Here is a 228-nt window from a genome sequence, read left to right on the forward strand (position 1 = left end):
TGATCAAACACCTTGAATTCATAATCCAATTCAAGGAGAGTTAGTTTCCAAGTCAAGTGAAGTTAAGAGTTACGTTCAAGAGTTAAGAAGCAAGTCTTTAAAGTTGTTCAAGAGTCTTGTAGAGTTTCAAGCAAAGTAAAGGGTCTCAAGTTTCAAGTTGAGTCAAGAGTTAAAGTTGAGTTCATTTCTCAAAAGCTATTAGGGAACTAAGTATTCCCAAAGAAGTTT

This window comes from Solanum tuberosum, unplaced genomic scaffold, assembly GCF_000226075.1.
Source record: "Solanum tuberosum cultivar DM 1-3 516 R44 unplaced genomic scaffold, SolTub_3.0 scf00344, whole genome shotgun sequence".
Lineage (NCBI taxonomy): Eukaryota > Viridiplantae > Streptophyta > Magnoliopsida > Solanales > Solanaceae > Solanum > Solanum tuberosum.